Here is a 23,787-nt window from a genome sequence, read left to right on the forward strand (position 1 = left end):
AGATGTCTCCCAGAAAGACTTTTTCGCTGAAACGCCCTACAACGTGAAATTCTCCAAGTGCACAATACAACAGAAGTTTTTTTTCTACTCCATTCTACCATTTACTAGCTCCTGGCGCTGTTAATGCGGCAGCGAGACACGGCGTATACGCAATGTTCGCGAAAAAAACCCAAAAAATTAGCAACAAAGCGACCAAAAACAAATTATAAGCACCCAACCAGCAATGACCAACTACAAAAAACTGAATAACACAACAACATCAACACTAACAAAGCAGAGAGCAAGAGCGCAGCACAGCATCCTTTATATCTGACTAGCGCTGACTCTCACATCCTCCGCAGAATCTTCAATTCGTAGCTCGGCAACTGCTCCACCCGAAGCGTTGTTGTGCCAATCGAGCGGCTGCCAGCTTCGTGCCGCGGTCGTAGCCAAACAACAGCCTGACGCCAGCTGCCATGAGCTCAGCAAATCAGTTATTGAGAGTGAGTCCACGCAATCGGTTCGCAACACGCTTGGTGGTCGCTTAGTATCTAGTGTGTGGTGAAAGTATAAAAATGCGCGTCGCAAGCGCTTGAAAGACGCTTCACAAATTTACGAACGAACGCGTGTGGTAAAAGCGAAGCGAATGTGTCGTGTAGTAACGACTGTGAGTAAAATGTAATAACGACGGCAAAACGTTGAAATTACTTGACTTCGTGTATATTCCTGTGTGTGTATGTGTGAGTGCTTCATTTTTGCAGCAAATTGTATTTTGTCATTATTTGTGCAACACGAATGCGCGCGTGTGTGTGCTAGAGTTTTTTGCCGCGTTGCAATGTGCGCTTTGGCCGCACACGCGGTTTGCTCGTTCATTGGATGGTTGGCAATGCGCGCTTCGCTGTCCCTATCGCTGTCAGGCACTTCGTTTATCATTTAAACGTGCAAATTTTTGCGATTGCAATCTGTATGAGTGTGTGTGTTTGTGGACATGTGCCAGACAACGCGTTGGACGCTTACTTTCTAGTTACGCGCGGCGCGCCAACAGAAGGTTGGTAGTTTCAAATTTGTATGCAATTCTATTTGACATTGTTGTTTTTGTACAACCAGTTATCAAGGCGCATGCGCCACTAGGTATTGCTTTAAATAATCAAAAAATCTGCTGTCTGCTACCAAATATATGCATATCGTTGTGCTCTTTGAACCCGCCGCGATGGCTTTTGTGCCACAGTTTTTACGCCGCTCTTCCTTATATTGATTTTCGCTGACTTTTTTGTGCCTTTCTTGTGCATCCTTTCTCTTGTTTGCAACGAGCCATGCCCGCAATTCGTTCATTGTTGAAAAAATATTTACTGCCGCATCGACATTGTTGTGCATTTTGTTTGCGCGACGCTGACTTGTCTGGCGGCTTGACTAGCAAATGGACCGCGTCATCTTCTCCCATTTACCGATTTCTAAGCAATTTGCAACTTGTGTTTGCTGTTGTTGTAACGATTTTTGCATCGCGCGCACGTAGCAACAGCATCAACAACAACAACAATAACTATATTTCTTCCGTTTAGCTATCAGCCGCGTCTAGTCGCTTGTCTTGATTTGCCACAGCGCAAAGCGGCGGACGTGGTTTACTGAGCGCTCACAAACACGCGCGCGCAAATTGTATTTTTGCTTTGTACGGTTATACGTGGCGTATGTGTACAAGTATAGCGCGGCGCCGACGTCATCAGCATTGCATTGCGGTATTTCGAGCGCGTACGCGGACGTGAACGCTTTTTCCAGCACGCTTACATTTCGCAATCGTGACTACCTTTGGTAATTTGCTTGGGCATATATAACATTTTATTGTTGTTTACGACTTTGTGGTTGTTGTTGCGCTCTTGTATGCTTTGTCGCTCACCAATTCGATCCGATTATTATTGTTTGTGCGAAATTGAAAAAAAAATGTTGGCTTCTTTACTGGCGTTGCAGGCGCAATCCTCGACGGCGGAACTCAGGAGGGATATGCAACCTCGCGCGCCGGAAACACTTCTTCGTTGCACATAACATATTTTTGCTGCTGCTGCAACATTCTTCGTTTGGTTTTTGTTTGTTTACTTTGCTTTCATTCTGCTCGCAGCAGCCATCGTGTTGTTGCTCTGTGCCAAAGGCAAGAACTCTTTTAACCCAACATCGGGGCGTTGGAGCGCCAATGGCTGATTGCTTGCTGGCGCATCACTGCTGCCTTCTTCGGGCAAAACCGCCAACTCGGCCAGCAGTTACAGCCGCCGCGACGAATAACACAGTTGTTTGTGTTAAAGCGCGGCATTAAAGCTGCGGGAAATGTAAATACGGTTTTAAACGAAACGTAAGCGAAAAGAAAGAAAATTGCAACATAAATATTTAATAAATATTTCGAGCAGCAGCGTGAATGAATGAGTGGAATGAATGAAACACTAACAGTGAAGACCATACAATTAAATAAAAAAATTAAATTTTGTGACGAAACATGAAAATATTACTTTAAATAATCTAAAGTGTTTAAATTTAAAATACTTTTGGTTAATGTAAAAACTTTCTGGTACGTAAACACATATATGAGCAAATGTTGTCATATATATTTACTTATAAAACTATAAAAAGACCACAATGACAAAAATTTATCGAAGATTCGTTGTTTAAGTTATTTTTCCTACAAAATGGTGATATTTGATGTTGCCACCTTGCAATTTTCTCAACATTGAAAAATGTGTACAACTTTAAAAGTATAAAAACTCGAAAAAAAATGTTAAGGTTAAAACAAGGTTGCCACCCTCAATTTATTTGTAAACATATTTTAATAAAAATGTGCACTACTTTATAAAATAGTAGTATACTAAACTTGAAAAATTTACAAATAAAAATATATGAGAAACATATAAGTGTGGCATCTCAATTAAAACACTGAAGGAGCTGAAAGTTAAAAAAAGAACGAACAAATAAAATGGAAATGGAATTGAATTTTATAGTTCGGGAGAAAATTTTTAAAAATAAAAGTACCCACATATTTAAATTTATATTTTTATAGATGAAAACAAAATTTTGAAAACTAAAAGTTGCCACATATTTAATTTTGAATTTTAAGCAATTAATCAAAATAACTAAAAAATATTATTGTATAAAATTTTAATAGCAATGCATAATTTTTTTATAAAAATAATTTCTTTACAAAGTTGCCACCTCTTTTATTTATTTATTACTTATATTTTTTATAAATACTAAGATAATAATAAAAACTAGGTAGCCACAAAACACTAAATGGTGCAGCGGCTAGAATGCATTTTTTTAACAATGTTGCCACCTTTATTAATTCTCTGAACATTAAACTGAAAATTAAAAAATCAAGCACAATACTTATGAATTGTGCCATATTTGGAATGAAAAAACAACAACAAAGCAATTATCACGTTGCAACCTGATTTGAATAGTAGAAAATAAGATTTTTAATAAACATAGACTTAAGTAGACAGTTTTGAGTACAATAAAATAAATACAGCAATAGTATATATATAACTATGATATTTAGCAATCAAAGTCTGCTGCTAACAGTTCGTGCTTGAGACACATTCAACTAAACTGTGAGACTTAAATACTTTTGTACAGCTTCTCATTAGCTTTACGGTTTACTATTTGGTCATCTGTCACATATACAAAAAGACCTCATGTCGCAGTGCAGACCTCAATTTATTTCTAAGGATACTTAATGGGTGTACATATGTATAATGGCTTGAATTTTTTTCTGGCGATTTTAACAATTACTTAGCTCTGCTTAAAACTTCAACTTGCCACTTGTTCCAAATGTCATATTCAGAAAGATTAGATTCAGAATCGTACCGCCTGTTATAGTGTACGCTACAAAATCTTTTTTAAAATGAAAAAATATATACACATTGAGCCAAAACTCTTTTTCTATTCAAAACAATATATATTCGGCATATTTACTAAATAAGACGTTGCAGTGAAAATAGAACTATATTTTTATACATCTGGCTACTGATTGATCACCGCAAGTCTCCATACATAACCTATAATCTTTCAACATAAATATACATATGTATACGGTATATAAAATACAATATGATTTCTCGATTATAAAAATATTCTTGTGCGTACAAATTTTTGTTTTTTTTTGTTTTTACTTTTTCTTCTCTATGGCTCGAGTGACTTCTAAATATTCTGCTGGCTCTCTTTGGCAACAATTTTCTGTAATGCTTCCAGGTTTTTTTATCTTAAAGTTTAGTTTTTTCAAGCTCAAAACTAGACATAATTGATTGAAATAATAGATATTTTATTTACTGAAAAAGAGGCTTAAGGACAGTAACTTTCCAACGCATGTTCAGAACAATAATAATCAAATTACACCAACTCTTGTCAAATCGCGCGAATATATGTAGTTATAGACCCAATATTTATCATATACATATATGCATTGTGGTATCCTAAAGTATAAATCAAGATTTTTTTCTCGAAAATTAAATCGCATGCTCTCCATTTTTTTTTCAAAATGGCCTTATTAGCATAAATAAAAAATACTGTTGATTGTATCATGACAATCCATGCTGACTGGATGCCGAACATAACAGATTAATTTTTTTACCGAATAAATATAGAAGATTTTAGAAGTTCAAGCTTATTTAATTAGTAACACATAATATAACCAAAACATATTACTATTTAATAATATATATAAAAAAATATTATTCTATAAATTTTATTTATAATGTTTGCTTTTATAGTTAGGATAAAACTTTCGATTTGCTTGTACGCAGCGTATCTGAAACGAATCATCGTTCATTTGAAGCCGGGTGTTTTATTGATACAAAGTCGTAGATGTTTGTTTTCTGAATGAAAATTACTAATTTATTAAAAAATAGAACGAATATAAAATAAACTATATTTGTTAGTGAAACTTACCAAACAATGAGCCACTGAGTTTTTCTTAGATAGAATGTAGCGTTTACCATGGGTTGACGCATTCTCTTTGGTTAACTTTTGTACCATCATACTATATATGCTGGATTAATTTCTGTAAAGTAGCTTTCCACATCTTCGATATCGATATTTTCCTGAGTCTTCATTGACTTCCAAAAGCAAAAAGGGGTATAAATCGTTCTCGCCAATCACCAATCACCTTACTTTGGTGGAAGCGGTCGAATTTTTAATTTTAAATTTTTATCGATTAAATAATTAGTTTTATCGATTGGAAACTTGTTATAACTTTATAGCGCTGTACGTCGTTTTGGTCAACACTCAGCCAGTTATTTTGAAACTTTTGAAAATGCGAAATTTGCAAGTATTCCATCTGAATTCACCAATGTTCTTGCAAATATATTATGTCTGCATTCGAATAAGCCACTCTATTCAAGATGTCAAATGAAAATATCGATGAGGTTGACTCTGCGGTATATTTGAATCGCTGTGTCTCTTCCTCAATAGTTTTAAGGTTACTCATTTCGAATAGTAAAATTCAAAATATGTGCGGAAGTTAAAAAATCTTCCTGTTAGGTATATGAGGGCTAAAGGAAATATTGACCGGTTCAACACTTTTGACATACAGACTTACTGTTATCAGGAAAGTACTTTCTCCTAATTTCAATTATATTTCTCGCACATAAACCGATATTTTTGGCAAAAAGTCAGCCATAGGCTCTAGGATTTGGACAGTTCGTGACTATTCGTGTAAAATTTTATTCAAATATATTAATTGGTGCTTGATTTGTACATTGCAAAGTGAAAAAATCAGATGAAATTTAAAATTATGTAATATGGAATATAGGCGTGGTTTTTATTCGATTTAACAAGGAAGTGTCAAAATTATCCCATGCAATAAATTTGGTTGAAATTTCTCTATCAGATCCGAAGATATGTGATTTCATGTAAATGTTATTCCATTTTCCAATTTTGTTACCGCTTTCATCGGATTTCACTATTAGTTTTAGGCGATACAAACAACCGTTAGGTGAATAAAACTATTATATTCTGTAGCAGCATGTTGCAAGAGTCAAAAAAATTATTGTGTTCAACACAATATTATATATTGTACAAGGACAAGTGTATTCAAAAATTGATAAGCATTTGAGCAAATTTTTTAAAAGCTGAAATATTCATGAAAAATGTTTAATATACTATGCATATATAATATAATCGTATATATATTCCCAAAAAACTCTTATCTATTTTCACCAACCTTAAATATTTTTCTAAATTTTCTTCTTAAAAATTGCAACACAAAGTGAGTAATATTATTTAAAAAATTACGACAACAGCTTTTATAATTACTACATGTGAGCAAACTTTTGAATGGCAGTGTTGCCAACAAACTAGAAAAAGGAATTAATGTAATAAACGCAAGTGCATAGACGACAGTGAAAAAAAACTCAAACGAAAGCGAAAGTAAAAAACCGAAACGTATGAAAAACACAAATCAAACATCAAAAGCAACAAAATTAAGGACCTATAACAACAGCAAACACAGTAGTGTTGTAAAGCAAGAAACGCAAAGCAAAACTTTGTTTGTGTGCATGTGTGTGTTCGCGTAATGCGCCAACTGAAAGTGAAATTTCACAAGTGCAAACTCACCAACACACAGCCGCACATACATTCACCCAACCACCAAACCACATGAAATAAAATAACAAGCACTTGAGCGCATGTAAATATAGAATTGTGTATTTGTGGCGATTGTTGTTGGCGCATGCAGGCGGAAAACGAGCGTTAAACAACTGCCTACCGCGGTGACTAAAGCAAGAGGCAAGCGAAGAAGAAGCTGCCACATAAGTACATACATATGTACGTAAGCGTGTGAGTGTGGTGAGCGCACGCCAAACGGTAAATGAGTCTGCAGACAACCACACATACATACACAGATACATATATATGTATAAACAACAACATGGGTAAAAGTGGGAGTGTGTGCAGCAGCTGCTGAAGTAGCGACGGTCGAATCTCAAGGAACTCGGTGGTCGCGGTGGAGCGTCTAAAATATCAACTGCAAGAACGACAACAACAAAAAATTATAAAAATACAAACAACAAAAACAGTGAGCCGCAACTCTCAAAAAGCAAATAATAACAAAGTGAAAGCAGCAGCAACAACAAACCAAAAAAAAAAAGCATTTAAAGCAACAACGAAAACATCGTCAACAAACAGCAAGCTTGCCATGAAGCCCGGTAGCAGCATCAATCCCACACGGCTCGTACATCATAGCGACGGTAATTAAAAACTTCAAGTGTAAATGAATGAGTTTAATGGTGAGTGCGCTGAGCTACCAAAAGCAAACACACACACACCTATACATACACGCCACATACTCGTAAATCAACATTTATATAGGTATATATGTATATATGTATACAAACATATGCTTATACCCACACACGCCCATATTATTGCAAATATGCTGTCCTTCTAGAGATTTCGCAATCATGACGCATTTGTGTTGATCAAAAGTTTTGTATGAAATGTTAGTGCGCCGTCATAACCAAAAGAGGCGCTCTGATCTAAAGGGTTTCATAATAATTCGTCATCGAAATGTCATGAAATTTTCAGCTTCAGCAATACTCTTCAAGTATTTTAGAGTATCTTACACCACCGATTGCGCTTGGGTATTCACTGCAACTCACTACAGAACTACCATAATCCTTGGGAAGAACCGGTCGAGTCGGTTCACGAAGTTGCTCTATTTCTAGCAGGATCTCTGGAGAATTCTACAGATACTTCGTAACTATTTCTACCTCAATATTGTTCGCTACATCGACTAACTAATTCACCACACCGCTTTATCATTCCTACACAAACGAATCGGACCTGAATTTTTATTCGAAAATAATCGTCAATTCGGCAGAATTCCTTGAAAGTAATTGAGAGAGTTTCTTCTGTTACTACAACAACAACAATAATAATTTTACTTATTCGAAAATGAAAAGAGTGGTAAAACATTACTTGAAAACCTGAAAATTACAAATTTTCACGGTAAAGTGGCAATCCACTTGTTCTGGAAAACGATAAATGTAGAATCGCCTCTCAACTTTTAATTAATTTTTAATTTTTCCTGAGTGGTTTTATCATAGACATTTTAATAATGTATGAACAATTTTACCTTCTTATTTCTTTGAACTTGGAGAACTAAATTGTTCGATAAAAGGATGTGTTTCTAGCCTCTGGAATCAATATAGGAGGATATCCGGCTAAAATAAATGTGACTAAAGTCACTGAACAAAGAAAGCTCTGAGATGAGAGCTTATTTTAGAAATGAAAGAGCTTAGTAAACTATGACATTTTTGGCTTTGAATTTGGTAAGATTTTTTTTTTTTTGCTAAGAATGATTCAGAAGTAGCGAACCTAAATTCTCAGTATCACAGTTAATCCTAATGATCATAATTATGCCGACTAATGTTTTAGAACTAACTTATATGCTATTAAGGAAATATAAAAGGATTTTTCAGCTACGACGCTGAGAAGATGCACTTTTTCGAAAGCAATTTTAGCGACTTGAAACATTTTTCATAATCATTTATGTTCAAGTAGTCGCTTAAGAGTGATATAAATTCGTTCTATAATGCGTAAGTGTTTATCGTCACATCTTTGTGTTCTTTGTTCAGGCGAGCAAACATCTTTGTATGGGATACGCGCACCAACATACGAACCATAATATTGCGGCTTATAGAAACGCTTTATTTTACTTGTATAGTGTACTTCCACTATTTGCAGATAAAAAATGGGACTCCTAAAATCTCTCAGCCGCTTAAAGCTTATGGACCCATTAGGTTAGATTAGGTTAGGTTAATAGGCTGATTTCTCGTGAAGCGACGAATAATGTCCCTTGCACGGCTACAGACGCTTGTCCGTTGTGGTGCCCAAAACAATTAAGTATGGATCAAAAAGAACGTCACATATCGCCAAACGCCTAGAGCCTGCCAAAAATTTATTGAGGCGGCTAATATCAATTCCAACCAATTCGCCGGGTTCGTTAAAAGTATGGCAATCGAGATGCTTCAACCTTACCTCATATTCATACTCACCCCGTGAGCCTTGCTAAAAGCTAGCATTTCAATGGACCTTTTAGTTCCAGACTTTGTTAAAATTAAAATTTTTCCGAGTGAAAGTTTGGAGTGCAAAACGCAAGTCTGAGTTAAAACTGAACTTAAAAGCTTAGTATATACCTATACTGAATATATAGATCTACCTTTGGAAATTTATAATATATACACAAATACCGTAAATTTATACCAAAGAATATTATAAAGAATCTTTTTTGAAAGAGCTTCATAAAATCTTATATAATATTATTTCTCGATATTGAATAAATATAAATTAAGATCTATTGTATATAATAACTTTGTCGAAGTTTTAACTCGAGAGTCTGTATCTTTAGGGAATTATATTTAATATTAATAGGCAAAGCGTGAATCACAACATTTTAAATACTTCTTCTCTTAAATACTAAGAGTTTCAGCTTAGCAGTCATTAAGAAATGAGCTACCAACACTTTCCCAGTCTACAGGTATTTATGTAAAAAGCTTTCATTGAGCTTTATCTATTTATAAACTTTCATCAATAAGCTCAGCTTTTACTAAAGAAAAGATGCTTCCACATAAATAAATAATATAGGTATATATTATTAAAAACTAGTGTTATTGTACTTACCTGAGCTAGGCCTCTCAGGAGCCCATCTCTCAAAGCTCTTGAAAGGTTTTGTAGGAGGTGATATTTTGCATTCAAAGCAAGATTAAAGAAATTTAAAAATATAGCATAAATAATATAAATCAATAGGCAAGAAATAAAATTCTGCTTCTTCGAGGTAATCTCACGTGTTCTGAAATATATTTATATATTTGTTATCAATATTGGAAAAATATATTTCGAACCTGTCTTTTTCAAGTTTAAGTAACATTATTATTTAAAAAATATATCAAATATGGCAACATTATGCTATTGAAGTAACTGTATTGTAATCGAAAAATTAACTAAATCCTTAACTATACTCACTAGTCATAAATTGAAAATGTCTCAGTTAGAGCTTATTTAACTTCTGTAGAATCGCAACCGTTTCAGGCTCAAAATGTATTCTAATCTGCGAAATATTTAAAAATTGCGAATAATTTTACTTGCTGGGCATGATAAAATATACAAACACTGCCACATAAATGCATATACTGTATGCGCGTGAATTTGGCTCTATGGACTAACTCAAGGAGTGTGCCTATAGATGTGTGAGTTTGTGCGTGCCTGTGCAGGTAAGAAAAATTCAAGCGTAAAATATATAATTCGATACGCCGCTACAAATGCCGTGTGTGTATGTGTGCGCCTGGAGAATTCTTTGTGAAAGTAGGAAATGCACTTAACGTCAAGAAAGCAAGCCAACGTAATGCAGGCAGCAAGCGGCAGCGCGGCCACAAAAGCGAAGAAGAAGAAATAGGAGAAGTAAAAGCAATCCAAGTCCAAGTAGTGGATACAGCTATACAATCACACACACACGCACACCCACTACAGCAAGCAGTCAGACAAAGATAGTCAAGGTAACGAAGCTAGCTGTTTGTTGTTGTTGGTGGTCGTTAGGCGACGATTTGGACGAACGGCAGGTAGTTGCTGCCACAGCTGGAGCAAACGCAACGGCAAAGCGGTAGCAAAAAGCTGAAGCTGCAGCAAAATCTTCGGCTCAGCTGTCGGAGCTCAGCCACCCTGTAAGTCACACTCAAGCATTGCAGCTGCTGCCTCTTCGCTGCTTCGTCACCTCGTCGCCTCGTGGCGCGCGCTTGAACAGCTCGATAACTTGTGCGCAGACTGCGTGCAGTCATAGAAAATTGCATTTGCAACATTTGTAACGAGTTATATGCCGCACACATACATACACCCACAAACATATACTAGCGCAATCACACTCTCTAACTAACACACAAGCATATATATGTAAATGCCACTTTATTGCACGAAAATACTTAGAGAGTTAGTTCTAGGGCGCTTCCCGGTGCGCTGCACATATACATGTATTTATACACATACACATGCACACACACACTCAAACAAATAAGTTTTAAGCAAATACTTAGTTACATTTGTTACTTGCTGGCAACTCCGCGCCCGCTTGCCGTCGTACACCCACTTTTTTGACGGTCAATACTTGAAGAACACAAACACACGCTTGTAAATACACACACACGCACCCACAAATACAACTACACGTTAAGTCTTACACACACACACACATACACAGCAACATTTGCATGCAGTCATCAGCGCACTTGAAACAGTGCAAAACCTCTCAAGGCAGCTGCTCGTCAAGTGGCGAATATTTGCCTATGCAAAAATAATAATAATAATAACCGTTATAATAATGAAATAAAACGCTAAAAATGCTCCAAACAAATAATATGTGCACGGTCGTCAAAAATATTTGAATTGCAATTTCATTGAAAGCACCCAGAATGTTGTTGGTAACTTTTGACTTGAAGACCTTCAAAGTGGTCCATCGTCGTGATGTATGCACATACTTATTGCACACACTGTGTCGAAAGATAACGGCATATTTGTTCAGATATGCAAAGCAAGTGCTTAGCTGGTGTAACAAATTGTTGGAAATGCGAAACGAGTTGCTTGTCCACATTTGTATATTGGATTCTAACAGACTGCCACCAAAGTAATGGTACTCACCCAATTGGCATTAAACATGAAATTTTTGAGTGGCTGCACTTGCATATAAGTTAAATATACTTATAACGGCGGAAAAAACCCAAATTCTTAGTTAGTTTTGTTTACTTCTATAGCTTGTATTGATCAACTTAGCTAAACCATTGTGCTTAACTCCCACAAATTTATGGAATTTCGACATCGACTACCACACCCATAAACCCAAACATCGTATCCATAAACTCTGTCCGAGTTAAGTCCGAGTGAAGTTATTTCATAAAAAAATTCCCAAAAAATCAGAAGGCATTTTTAAAATGCTAAGGTTTCTCTATTAATATCAAGATGAAACAAGTCCATTAACAAAAGCTTTTATTGACAAAAAAAATCTTTTAAAGTTACAGATTTCTTCGAAATATGCTATACATCGCAGAATTAAGAGATCATGAGGCTTAAGTATTTCTGAAGCTTGTCTCTACATCTTAGCGTTGCTAGCTTAGGTTAGGTTACATAATATTAACTAATCTTAAGAATTACCAGATAGAGGCTTAGTCTAATTTGAGCTAAAGTATTCATCAAAGCTTTTTGCCAATTTTAAGATCGACTTGATATCTAATTTTGATACTCCATCGAGTCCCTTGAACTGCGAAGCTTCTAAATATCTAACACGAGTTCTAGAAAATGCTGGACAGAGGCATAAGAGGTGTTCCAGCATATCTCTCATGTCTACTTCCCTGCACTTTCTACATGTATCGTCGTTACTAATGCACATCCGGCTCACCTGGGATGCCAGTAGGTTGTGACCTGTAATATGCAACCAACCGTCGTTCAGTCCTTGTGAGTAAAAAGCATGCGTGTTTTTTTTGGTCTCTTGCACATGATATCTATCCTGAATGTCCTTAAGGCATTCCATTACGCCCTGATCCGTCTGTAAGCTCCTTCGTAAATTTCGTTGTACAACGTTTTTAGTGACTTTCGTATTTCCTGTACTGGTTCGGTAGCCAGACGGATGAAAATTTCATCAGCTATATCTTTTCCCGGAATTCTTTTGTGGCCTGTTTTATATGCAACCGCTTTCCGATGGTCACTATATCTGCTGCCTCCCTGCTTCCAAGGACTTAATTGCCGCCTGACTATCGACGTAAATATTTCTCCTTCTTGCATTTTGAATTTTTCTTGCATTGTTAGCCGAAAAGAAGAGAAAGTTTGAAAAGTCACCTGAGATCCAGCTCCGAGCAATATATTCCGAACGATCAAAATTAAGTTTTTAACGCATGGGCCTCACACATTAATGACGCTAGTTCTCTTGAATTCAACTCATTTTCAGTAAGTACTAACCTTCAAAAGATAGCTTTTAAAATTTCGTGATATTTTATTCATTAGTTTGCGAGTAATTGTGCTGATTGTAAGACTGACTCTACTTTTGTTATTTTAAAAAGAATTGGCGTCCAAATGAGACTGTATCATCAGAAAACATAAAAAAATCTACAAAATCGTTGTGAATGATAGAAAAGTGAAGTTGCGTTATATAGCTGACATCATAAGGATTTCAAATGAACCTGTTGACTTCATATTGCATGAGCATTTGTCCATGAGAAAACTCTGTTCAAAGTATGTGCTGCGTTTGCTGACTGTTGACCAAAAACAGCAACAACAATTTTTGAGTCGATATATGACAATGGATGAAACCTGGATCCAGCACTTCACTCCAGAATCAAAACGATCGTCATCTAAGTAGACAGCAGCTGGTAAACCTCGTTCAAGACGCCCGAAAGTACAACAATCAGCTAGAAAGGTTAAGGGTTAAATCGTTATTTTGGTATATGAAAGGTGTAATATACATCGACTCTCTTGAGAAGGGAAATATTGATGGCTCAATATCGACTAATTTATAGCATTATTGGAACGTTTGAAGTCCGAAATTGTAAAAAAGCGACCGAATATGGAAAAGAAAAAAATTTTGTTTCATCAAGACAACGCACCGTGTCTCAAGTCAATCAAGGCAATGACAAAAATGCGTGAATTGCATTTTGAATTACTGCCGTACATCCACTTTATTCTCCAGATTTGGCTCGCAGCGACTATTGGTTGTACGCAGAGCTCAAAAAAATGCTCGCCGGTAAGAAATTTTGCACGAATGAAGAGGTTATCACTGAAAGTCAGGCCTATTTTGAGGCAAAGTGATATTGAACTATTATAGCGGCGCTGGAATGACTAAGTTACTCTTATGATGGAGATTATATTGATGAATAAAGCCAATTTTGAACAAAAAAAAATTAAACGTGTTTATATAAAAAGTTCTTTATTTGTGAAGGGTTCTAGCTGTGGTGCAGCCAAAGTTGAGATTTTTTGTTGTTTTGATTTATAATAGTTAGGCGAGTTAGGCGCCAATTTGCAATATAATGAATGCATGCACGAATTGTATAATGTATTCAGATGCAAAAATTCTTAAAAATTTCAGCGCAGATATGCTAAAAATGTGAACCTAGGTGCTTATTAGTATCTATATATTCTCAATATCCATCCAAATAAGCAAGAGTCTTATCTTTTTAGTTCTAACTTATAAATTTTGTCACCAACGCACTGTTGCGAACTCCTGCATTTGCTTTGGAATGTGTGTGCGTATATTGTAAGCGGCACCTTAATGCGGATGTATGAGAATGTGTGTGTGGATGTACGTGTGCTTGTGTGCAGTTAGGTAAGTAAAACCACACGGAAAGTGTATTTCCGTTTCTATTATTTTCACTTCCTGTCAATTATTTTTCTCGATAGTTGTATGTGCGAACTCGCTTAGCTGACAGAGTCACTCTCTGCGAGAGAGGGAGAGTGAGGCAGTGGCGAAAATAGTGCTGGCATTGGTAAAGTGCTGCACAGCTGTTGCCGCTGCTTGTTACTCGCATTTGCGCTGGATTTTTATTGTTGTACAAATTGTAGTTAGTTTATGCCAGTGTCACTGCTTGTTGTTGTAATTTTCACTCGTGTTTTTTGTTTTTGCTTATTGCTTCTACTATGTGCTTAAACAGTTGTATCTGATGTTGTTCTTGCATTTGTCGTTCATATTTTCACATTCATATTATTATTATGGCATTTCCTCGTATGGCACTATCCGTTTTGTGATTATTCATTTTTTATTTACATTTTTCTTTCGAATTTTTTTCGCATAGTATTTTTTGTTGTTTTTGCAATTTCTTGCTGTCGCATGAAAGCACATTAGATTTTACTCTACGAGCGCTTTTGTCGTTGCACGCAAACAGTTGTATTATATTATATATACATATTTTTATATTTATTTTTGTTGTTGTTGGTTTGTGTGTGTTGTTGCTGTTACAGCTTGTTTGTATAGCGGTATATTTACACTCTTGCAACATGTTGCTACAGAATATAATAGTTTTGTTCACCTCACGGTTGTTTGTATCAGCCAAAACTAATCGAGTTAGACATAGGTTTATGTATACATAAATGATCAGGATGACGAAACGACTTGAAATCCGTATGTCTCTTTGTCCGGATATCTTGATAAAACTTATTACACTTATTTCTGGTAGCCATAACATGATAATGCTACATAACCAAATTCACCTAGAAAAAATATTTTTAGCACCCCTATCGACAGCGTGAAAATCGGTGAACATACAACAGTTTTGAATATACCAGACAGAGGCGTTTGAATTTTGTAGATAGGATGGTACAATAAAGGTTTATAAGAGATAAAACAAAAATTGGACAAGGGGCATGGTGCTGCCCACCTTTAGTGGAAAATTCATATCTCTGGACCAAATTCGGCATATGGCATTCTTCTGACATTCCTATGTTACAATGTGAACATGGGGGAAATCGAGCCACAACTACGCCTACTTCCCATATAACAAAATTTTAAATTCCATCTGATTCTCTCACTTTCTGCTATGCAAATCAAGCAAAATTGAATGTAAAGCAATAAAACTTTGCAAGAATATTTCCTTTAAAGTGATGGAAATTTCCCGGGCTTTGATTCCTGCAAGTTGCAAGCGTATAAAATGTCGGTTACACCCGAACTTAGCATTTCCCTTTATTTTTTCATATTTTTGAATTTTATTTTTGAGATTTAGTTATTGCTGCTGTTAATCTGTTTTGTTGTTGTTGCGGTTACAGCTTCTAATATTTTTATAAAATTTGTGTTTTTGCTGTATATTTTGGGACTTTGTTTTTTTTGTTGTTGCTGATGATATATTTTTTTGTTTTTGTAATTTTGTTGTTGTTGGCTTGTGTGCTTTTGCTGTCACAGCGGCAGTATGAAATTTAAAATTTGTTCTAATTTTTATTACATTTAGTTTGGTTTTTTGATTTTTTTTTTGTTAACTCCGCTAGTCTTTAAATCACTTTGTTTCGCCAGCTTTAAATTTTATGCACACACATACGCACACATGCGCATAGATGACTTTAATTTACTATGGCTTATGCTATGCACAGTTATGTATGAATATGTGTATGTATGTGTATGTGCATCGGCAATCAGCGTTGTTACCACCGCACGCATATAAACTAACACACTTACACAAAGACACACAGCAAGCTTAGCTCTCACACGCTACTCCCGTCTACCGACGCCAGCAAACGCCCAGTGATTCATTTTAATTGAAAACTCCAACCGAAAATAGTGCGCTTTGCGGCAACAACAACAGCTACAACAACAACGCAACGCATACATTTCAACTTTAACTGCAAAAACGAGCGTGGCTACAGGGGAAAACGGTAAAATGAGGGTGATGGTGGGGGTGAATTGAGTGTGGCGGTAAAACCGATTACTCATAGATACTCGTATTTCGTACGAGCACATATTTATGGTCAAACATTGCAGTGGCATTATAACCTATTGCTCTCCTCCCCGGGGCACGCCCCCTGCCACCAGCCCTTGCGTCTGTTGCACGCATGCTGACCTTCCTTTCGACAAATTGCGAAATTTAATCTCAACAATATTGGTCACATTTCTCATTTAAGCTGGGCTGATTTAACTGTTTACGCATTGAAAATGTTTGTGTTGAAAATAGAATGCACACACACATACTTACAAGTATATAAATACCTAGAAATATGTTTTCAAGTATTTATATAATTAAATAAAAGCGTTTAATTTCGGCAAATCTCCCACGTTCGCCAACGATCTCAGCAGAATATTTAAATATATATGTATACATATAAGCTCGCATGTGTTTGTCAAAATTACATGCTCTCTTTTTTTGCGGTTGCTCTACAAAGTAGGTTAAATGAATAACTGACTCTTCGGCCAGCGAAATTTATGCAGAATGGCTTATTTATGCGCACCGCCTTATTAGCATAAAGAATTTTTCCATTTTTTGCTTATTTTAGAAAATCGGAAGTGAAACAATTTGTAAGCGCTGCAACCGAAATTCCGAATGTAAATTAGAGATAAGACGAATAAAATTGTTGTCTTTTTTTTAAAGCATAAATACATAAATTAAGAGTCAGTGAACTTAATTTTTTTAATATGTATAAGTTTTCACGTGAAGAACAGTAATTAAAACAAGTAAGGAAGGGCTAAGGTCGGATGTAACCGAACATTTTATACTCTCGCAAAGTCAAATAGTATACTCGTTTGAGATTTCTTTGTGGATTGACTGGGGTCCACATATTTAGTACTTAGGGGCTTGAACAGTTTTGGTTCGATTTAGACAATTTTTGGTCACAAGGTGGCATACATTAAACGTATTATTCACGCAAAGTTTTACCCCGATATAATCATTGTTGCTTGATATGCATAGTGGAAAGTGAAAGGATCAGATGGAATTGAAAATGGTGTTATATGGGAAATAGGCGTGGTTGGAGTCCGATTTCGCCCATTTTCGCACTATAACATAGATATATATAAAAAGAACGTTATGCACCGAATTTGGTTGAAATCGGTTTAGCAGATCCCAAGATATGGGTTTTCCCCTAAAAGTGGGCTGTACCACACCCACTGTCTAATTTTGAACGTGGTTCCTATAAAGTCATCTCATACCATCCCAGAGATAGAATTTAATGTCTCTGGCGTGTTTAGTGCTTGATTTATCGCGCTTTTAGTAGTTTTTAATAGTACCGTTATATGGGGAGTGGGCGGAGTTTCCCACCCGATTTTCACACTGTAGGTAGAGGTTCTAAAAACATTTGCTTCCAGTCAATTTTGTTATTATAGCATTAGCGGTTTAGGAGATATGCACATTAAACCTATTAGAGGCGGGACCACGCCCACTTTAAAAAAAAAATTTAACTGCAGATGCCCTTCCTTAATGTGATCCTGTGTACCAAATAACAGTCTTGTATCTTATTGCGGAGCTTAGTTATGGCAATTTATTTGTTTCTGATTAATGGCGTTTTGTGGGCGTGGCAGTGGTCCGATTACGCCCATCTGCAATACCAACCGTCTCACGGTACCAAGAAACATGTCTACCAAGTTTCATAAAGATATCTCAATTTTTACTCAAGTTACAGCTTGCACGGACGGACAGACGGACAGACGGACGGACGGACAGGCAGTCACCCGGATTTCAACTCGTCTCTTCATCCTGATCATTTATATATACATAACCCTATATCTAACTCGATTAGTTTTAGGTGATACAAACAACCGTTAGGTGAACAAAACTATTATACTCTGTAGCAACAGGTTGCGAGTGTATAATAAAGCTACCACTACCGATAATTTAAACAATTTAGGACAAGAGTTAGCTCGTATTCACGAAAATTGCCGCTAGAAATCGATTTATTCAAATTCAGAAGTAAAAATGCTTTAGTTGCACCGAAACCATAATACATTTCACAAATACAAAATATCCCTTACAAGAGCTTGATTTTGATCAGCCAGTTTGTTTGGCAGCTATATGCTATACTAGTCCATCGGAGTTTGCACTACTGGCTTAGACAATAACCTAAGTCGAATTTCTTGCTTTTCATGCAAGCACTTTATTCCCATTAATCAGTTTGTATAGCAGTAGTCTATAGTCGTCCGAAATCGACTGTTCCGACAAATTTGCACCTTTTTGAATTAGTTGATTCGATAGCTATCATAATTCTTTTGAAAATATTGCCTACACTTAGGCGCCTAAATCTCGTACAATCAAGGCAAAAAAGCAATTTGCTAAGCTGTCAAATTTTTTTTTTTTCCAAAGCTTCTATGCATATTCTAATCAATAAATAAAAGATCAACCAGTAAATTACTTTAATCGATGTATTTATCTTAAACATTGTTGATTGAGGTAAGCTTGCATAAGCAAGTACCACCCCCAACAGTTTTTATAGCACTTGTCATGTTGAAAATGAAGCTTATCTCTAAAATGAAAACAATGTGTCAATATTAATCATATTTTGTAAACTTTAATCAATCCATTTCATTTGCATTTGTTTTTACTCTTAGTTGTCCTACCGGTATTCAAGGTATTCTTCTCTAATTGACTAGCCTGTAACGCGCTGTTGCTTGGAAGTGCAATAAAAATTTAACAAATATTTTAATGACAATTCAATCAATCAATTTGAAGCATGCAAATTTAATTGGTGAATAATAAGTGTAACTCTGCTGAAAACCTATTTGCACATTGACATTCCTATATTGTCAGAATTTTGTTGTTCGTGGCTAGTTATTCACAGCTTTTTAAATAAATATAAATACGAAGTTAATTAATTAAATTTTTTTGCTGCATGAATATGTTGCTCTTTTATTTAAAAAGAAGAATTCAATTTTTTTGTGACTTTCGGAGTATGCGTGTATGTTTTTCTTTTCTATTCGACAGTTATCACAGTTATAAAATGATAAGTTTCCTGACTTGTTCCAGCATTCGTTCCCATCAGGTCTTTGAGGTGGATAAACTAGATTAAGGGATTGGAGCTGTTAGATTTGTCTTGAAACACGACTTTACTGAGATAAATATTTTTTTAGATTGGCTACATCGTGGCTCTAACTATTCCAGCAAAAGTTTGACTAAGCTATTCTTCCCATTATGTATTATAAAGTTGTCTAGAGCTTTCGAAAAGCCTCATTTAGGTATGTGGTGGTGGCTTCTCACAAAAAGCTTTGAAAGATTTAAAAATGTGTTTTACGCTAGCTTCAGTAAGCGTAAAGCAGATGTAAACACAAGTTCTAGAGATGCTCAGCTGGAAATGAAAGCTTTACGAGCTTTAAAGTTTTTAATTGAGAATATCTTTTATATTTCTCACTCATCAGTTAGTGCATCGGAGTTATAACTAGAAACTTCAACTTAGAAGCCTTAGCCCTAAACGCCATAAAATATTTAAGAAGACAACTGACAACTGATTTGATAGACAGCGCCTAAACTATTTATGATGTGTTATGTTATCGTCTTCCTTAACTTAGTTTCGCTCCTTCTTCGAGTTTGTTGATAACTGTCCGACTCTTTAAATATTCTTGTATATAGATATTTCTACTGAAATAAGTATATATATTGAGTAGTTATACAACTTTTTGGAAATGATGTGGTTTTTTAGACGGTATGACTATCTAAATATTCTTCTGAGGCTGCTTAAAGTCTATTCATCTTATATGGTTGACATAAGAGATGAAATAATAAGTAGCAAGATCTGTAAGCTAAACAGGTCTTTATCTGTTTTTAGGAATCTGGTTTTAGCAAAAGCTTCAACAAAGGTCTCCGGTGCTCAGTTCGAAGGTGTCGACTTTCAAGTATTTTCTGGCATACTCCTCGAACATTTTTTTCCTCTTAAGCTCATCGAAGGGTTCACCAGTTTATGAGCTTTCGAAATATTTACTGAGATATGCGAAATATTTTCTAATCATATACAATATATAAATATATATTTACATATATGTACAATTAAATCAATTTCTAAAATACTTTCGGGCATTAATTTCAATATTTCCATTAAATTCTCTTTACACCTTGCTTAAGCATCCAGAAGTATTGGCATTATCACAAACAAGCAAATCATTGATTGCGTTTATTCATTTAGTTATTCCACCACAACGGACACATGTACACAACTACACACACAGAGAAGCATATTTGCGCACTCGTCAATAATAATTTTAAGCTTATAAGAGTTCATTTAATTTTATCACTTTAACAAGATAAGCAAAATATTCAATTAAATTAATATTTATACCTTCTGCTTATTGCCAGAACTGAGTCGACGAACAAATGCACATGCCTTAACGGTTATGTGTGTGTGTGTGTGAAAGCAATACATATGGGTATTCATTATAGATAAATGTTTCTGGTATACTTGATGGTGCGAAGCTTTCGGGAATTCAACTCTTAGTGCTACATAATATGTATCTTAATGGAAAAGTAAAAAAAATTGTCAGTTGCCGTATTTGTGGACTCTTTAATTTTTGTTTCGCTGAGGTTAGGAAAATTCTTTTTCAGTCATGCAAATCCACTGCCATCTCTAGGCAGTACACAGTACTCAAAAGCCATCTGACACCGAAGACCTTAGTTCCTAATATGAGTAATTCAATATTGAAAATTCATTCTTGTGTCTAAAAGAACCGACAGACCTCATCAGGCGCTCATCGTCACACCTATGTAGGTTGAAATTTCGCAACAACCAAATATTTTATTCTATTTGTTAAATTTTCAACAATTTTAAGACCGAGATGAATATTTAAAGTTACTGTTAGCAACACATATAGCGCTCGTATGTCAAAACGTTCTACATATGTACATATGTGTAACATCCAAAATGTCAAACTTCACAATATTACATTAGGGTTGCCAAATCCCGAAATATTATATAAAAGGCAACCTGCGTATCAGTATGTCGCTTTTGAATGGGTAAGCCCTAGTGAGTATGACTATTCAGATAAAGTACACAAAAAGTCAACCTTAGTTTTGATCGTCTGTCCATTTCTATGCAGCCGTGATATGTCTGACACATGTTTCAATTTCTCGAAGGATTGTTTTCAATGTATCCAACGCATAATTTAGGCTAAGTATAAATAAAGGATAACTTTTTGTCTCTTTTTGTATATATATAAATAAATATATATATACCATATTATTTTTTCTACGTGTGTATATGCGTATTTATGTGCGCTTTATCGCGTAATCGCCTTTACGACTTGACAATATCCGCTTAACTTGACGACTCAATGGAGCAAAAATGTCGATTTCATTCACAAAAAAATGTGATTGCAAAGTTATTTACAATAAATGTGAACCACTTACAAAGAGAGGTGTCGATAAAGGAATGAGCAAAAAAAAATGTGGAAAATTTACAAAATCGTAAAAAGTGAAAAATTGCAAAACACACATAAAAAATCAGCGCAAAGAAATCATTAGAATAACTTTACAACAACAATGTAAGTGTATATGAAGCGCACAAAAACAACAAGTGCGCCGAAAAGTATGCAACATTTTGTGTGAAAATGATTTGCAAAATTTCGTTGGCGCGGCAATAAAATACTGCACGTTCAATTTGGCAAGCGTCCGCCACAGTTACAGTTATGTGCGCATATATGTATGTGTGTGTGTTTTGATATAAATAATAAGATTTGTATGAGCTTACAACCCTTCGGCTTAGCTGAAAGCTTTGGCGCCTTCGCCGTTGCCGGTGTGTTATTTACTTTTCACTACTGTTTTCTTTTGTTGTTGTTGTTGGGTTCGTGCTGCAATTTTTGATTCCAATTCACAAATAAACGCTGATTTGCCATTCATCTTTTCTTTTTCCACTTTATGCGCTTTTATGCTTTGCTTGTGTGCATGCAAATATTGTTTGGGTGTGTGTGAGTATGTGTGTGTAAAAATGTGTAATATTTCATTTTCGATTTGCTTCTGTAGCAGATTCGTTTATATGCTATAATTTAGTGTCGTTCTTGCATAGCGCCATACAAATAACGGTTTGCATTTATGTATATATGTATGTTTGTTTGTTTCTTAGAGACCAACTGCGTGTGTGTGTGTGTGCAAGCTAAAATTTAAGTTCAGTTGTATGAATTTGCTTACTGTTTTCCGTTGATTTTGCTCTAGCTTTAGTTGTAGTGGTTTTACTATAGTTGTTGTTGTTCTTGCTGTAATTGTTCCTTTTGTCATTGTTGTCAGCGTTGTCTATTGCTGCTGTTATTGTTGTTTTTGGTGTTGTTGCTATGTTTTTGTTGTTGTTATCTATCTGTCCTACCCAAGTGGTGGTGTGCATTTGTCAGCTGTGTTTGTTTGTTGTGATTGCTTTATTTGCATGCTTAGCAATGGTGTGAGCCATAAATTCTTGTGCAGCATACTTTTCGGCGTCAACATGCCGCAGATTCATAAACGCACACATGCATGACAATATATCTTCATTTTCAGGCGAAAAACTCGCTATTCAACACTCTTCTTACCTCTTCTCTCGCGCTCTCTCTCTCTCTCACTCACATATAAATATGTGCTAGCATACATTTAGGCGTTTGTGCTTTTCGCTGCAGCTTCGTAGTGTGCCAAAGTTCGACTGCATTATTATTCGCCAAAAACTTGCAAATTTTACTTGTTTACGTGCTTTACTGTTATATTTTTTCTCACCTGTCGTCGTCATCGTCAACATCATAAATGATTCAATTGTGTTGACGCTGCCGACGCACACACAAAAACCACCCCAACCTAAACATACAAGCACACACATGAGCGCTGACAACTGTATTGACTTAGCACTTATCCCCTCGCACATATAAATGCTTATATGTATATGTTAGCGCCTAAAAGTATGCAACTTCATGCTTGCCCATTTTGGATTATGCAATATATTTTGAAGCCGGCGTTGAAATTTCAATCAATCTAAGAAAGAACACGCGCACACATATACACACAAGAGTACGCACAACAGCCAAGCAGAATAATGTGTGTGTGTGTGAATGTGTGAGTTTGTGGGTAGTAAAGTTTGTAGTGGCATATCGAGGACTTTTCTTTTGTCTGCGTTGAGTACAATAACTTTCAGCCAATAAATAAGTGGAAAAGTTTTCGAGAAAAGGGCTTCGCAGCGTACAAACACCCAAACACCCACACTTGCGAGTATTCCCATGCAAACTCATAATAAATAGAATTTCAATAAGTCAGTGCTGCAAAATACTTACGAATATACTCTTGAAACTTAGATAATCTCTACACATACAGATTTACATACTTAATATACATATATACAGACATTTGTGGCTAAACGTACCCTGTAGGAGGTTGCAGACATTGTTTCGTATTTTAAAGTTTT

At 35.6% G+C, this 23,787-nt stretch overlaps 1 protein-coding gene across 5 annotated transcripts in view; it reads left to right on the plus strand.

Annotated features, from left to right (window-relative positions):
- Window positions 1-488: 488 nt before the first annotated feature.
- The window catches only part of DIP-gamma (Dpr-interacting protein gamma), a 132,831-nt gene continuing 109,532 nt past the window's right edge, over window positions 489-23,787 (plus strand). For 3 of the 5 annotated variants that reach the window (XM_070107686.1, XM_036373302.2, XM_036373299.2), the window contains exons 1-2: window positions 489-646; window positions 6,255-7,238. The gene's annotated coding sequence lies outside the window, so the exon portion shown is untranslated. The remainder of the gene's footprint in view (window positions 647-6,254; window positions 7,239-23,787) is intronic. The other 2 variants (XM_070107689.1, XM_036373301.2) reach the window with 1 other exon arrangement.

The sequence above is a fragment of the Bactrocera oleae genome, chromosome 2 (assembly GCF_042242935.1).
Source record: "Bactrocera oleae isolate idBacOlea1 chromosome 2, idBacOlea1, whole genome shotgun sequence".
NCBI classification, from domain to species: Eukaryota; Metazoa; Arthropoda; class Insecta; order Diptera; family Tephritidae; genus Bactrocera; species Bactrocera oleae.